The following is a 2,646-nucleotide window of genomic DNA, read 5'->3' as shown; positions in this document are numbered from 1 at the left end:
GATCTCGACTTTGAGCATAAGCTCCCATGGCTTTGCTTTGGGCTTCCCCAAAAGGCCTCAAACCAATGGAGAGAGTATTCTTTGATTATAAACCCATGAGTACTCCCTAAATTAGCCGACGTGAGATTTTCATCATCCAACACTTATCACTCTAATCTTATTGTTAACTTTATCAAACCAGTTTCCTCATGAGTATACAGACACTAACCCACAAAAAGCTTAAAATCCTAAAACCAGAACAGAAAGCAATTACTATAAATCAAGAACCTGACACATTCATCACAAAATTGATCGTATAAAAAGAAAGAAACAGAACAAATCTGTTAAAAGCCCGAATCAAAGACACTAACACACTGAATACGAAAGAACGAATTACAGTAACTAACGACTAACAGATAATCTAGATAGGGTTTCGAAACTAATCAATCGTGCGAAATTGCAGCAAAAGAGAAGAGGAAATAGCATAATACGTACTGGCTTGAAATTCTTCGAGGAAAGACATGTGAGGAAATTGAAATGAATTCAATGGGTTTTAAATCCTTCAAAAAAACAAAAAAAAAAATGTCAGTGAATTTTGGCGGATTTCTGATCTCAGAATCTTCCCGCCATTGATGCAACGACCACCGTGCCCTAGAAATTGAACGGTTTTATACTAATTGACGGATTTGCCCTTCAGACTCAAAACCTTTTAGTGTTGGGCTGGGCCACTATTCCAACCCATCACCCTAAAGCCCAAGGCCCAGTAAAATATAGATGTCTTATATTTTATTAATTTTCAAAATTTTTAATAATACACTTAAATTAAAAATTAAAAAAAAAATCCCAAATTAAAATAAAATTTTAAAATGTATAAAAAAAGATTAAAAATTTCTTATAGTCAATATATGATGAAAATAGTTTACGAGAAGGGAAATGAACAGTGAGATCACACGTGGACTGTGGACTGTAGAGGAGAACAAAACATTTCTTATAACTGTGTGTAAACCTCTCCCTAACAGAAGCGTTTTAAATTCGGTCTTAGTTAAGTAGAACCGGGGGTCGTGCTGCTTGCTCGACGCATCCTTTCTTTCAACCTTATTAGCGTGAGTAGGTAGGACCGATGAATTACCCCCGCGATTGTTGATGCAGTTGCAATAAGTTTGCTTTGATTTTGATTGAGTTGCTAGAAAGAATATATAACGTAGTGCATAGTTTAGGAGAGAGAATCAATCTTCAGTTCAGTAGTATGCCCGGTTCACTAGGTTCTACCACAGCAGGGTCCAATCATACTTAAAATTTGAGTTTGATCCTGGCTCTCAAAAGGAACGCTAGCTATATGCTTAACACATCAAAGTTGAACGTTGTTTAATAAAAACCTGTGCCAGTACCCCGGATGCAGAAAGCTGATGGCCGCGCGGGCGATTCTGTAACCGCAGGTAGCTCAATCCCGACAAGATGATGGCCGTGCACGAGACCACTTTGGTGTTGAGGGGTCAAAGTAGACAATATCTATTAAGCTTGGGGTGTACGGGCTATTACACTATAACTATTATATTTAAGGCTAACTTGAAACCCATATTATATAGGAGAGGCGCCAAGCCACTAACCATGTGCTTCTAGAGAAGGGGAAAAGAACCAAAGGGCTTAAATATGAAAGTTGGGTCTACACGCTTCAACAAAGTTGGGGAGGATTTCAGGTAAGTAATGTAGTTTAGTCAAAAGGAAGTTGTCATTGCCTTGTTTGTCCATTAGCTTCATATTGAATCTTACACTTTTTACTCTTTTTCTTGCTTTTTTTTCAATTGCTTCGGTCCCTTGTAAAGACTTGGTTTTACATTAAAAAAACAGAGAAATCAATGTGTTCACATTTTGATTGGAACATCTTTTGTAGAGAAATCAAATCAAATCAAACCAACTTTGTTCCATTAGTTCAAATCTCGTAGTTTTTTTTCTTGCTCACTACCTGTTTGATGAAATGCCAAGCTGATGAAGCATTGCTCAGATTTGGGTCGATTTTATGACGAACCGACAGCGTCGATTTTGAATAAAATTTTAAGGAATCTGACTTAAAAATGAGAAAAAAAAAACAGACACCCACAATACACAAAACATGTTTTTGATATTGATGAATAGTGAATGAGCTAAATAGCATGTCTTTTATGAAGGGTAATATTGTTTTTCTGTTCTTGTATGATGTTTGGGTAAGAACAATGTGATAGAGAATATGAAAGGAAGTGGTGAAAGTTTTTGTTCACTGCCACAGGGAAAATCATGAGCCCGACAAAGCTGTTCCTTCCTCTACAAAGGGAGGTGAGTTCTTGTTGATTGGGAAAAGACTTTGTTCTTTAGAATTTGGTGAGAGAGCTTCCTAATTCATGTGACAATATCTCCTCATTATGGCAGCTTCTTTGGTTTTTCCTCAGAGAATTGTTTATCAAATCAATTATCCTCTCAATCAAGAAAGTTGTTACTTGAAGATAATAGAAAAGAGAGCTCTCAAAGGTAATGAGCTGTCAGGGCAAATCGTCAAAAGAATAGGCCAAAAGTGGTAAGAAAATTAAAGTATGCCATTGTGAAACGCTGTACTTGTAACTTGTGAAATACTACACTTTTTTATTAAATTTTTTGTTTAGTGACATCTCAAGCGTTTCGGATTTTATCATTTTC

At 36.4% G+C, this 2,646-nt stretch overlaps 1 long non-coding RNA gene across 1 annotated transcript in view; it reads right to left on the bottom strand.

The window, feature by feature from the left end:
- LOC111786512 overlaps positions 1 to 608 on the bottom strand; it is a 1,831-nt gene extending 1,223 nt beyond the window's left edge. The window contains exon 1 of the long non-coding RNA XR_002813789.1: positions 475 to 608. This is a non-coding gene — a long non-coding RNA (uncharacterized LOC111786512). The remainder of the gene's footprint in view (positions 1 to 474) is intronic.
- Between the last annotated feature and the right edge of the window lie 2,038 nt (positions 609 to 2,646).

The sequence above is a fragment of the Cucurbita pepo genome, unplaced genomic scaffold (genome assembly GCF_002806865.2).
Source record: "Cucurbita pepo subsp. pepo cultivar mu-cu-16 unplaced genomic scaffold, ASM280686v2 Cp4.1_scaffold001836, whole genome shotgun sequence".
NCBI lineage: Eukaryota > Viridiplantae > Streptophyta > Magnoliopsida > Cucurbitales > Cucurbitaceae > Cucurbita > Cucurbita pepo.
This window is presented reverse-complemented; position numbering and strand designations above follow the sequence as displayed.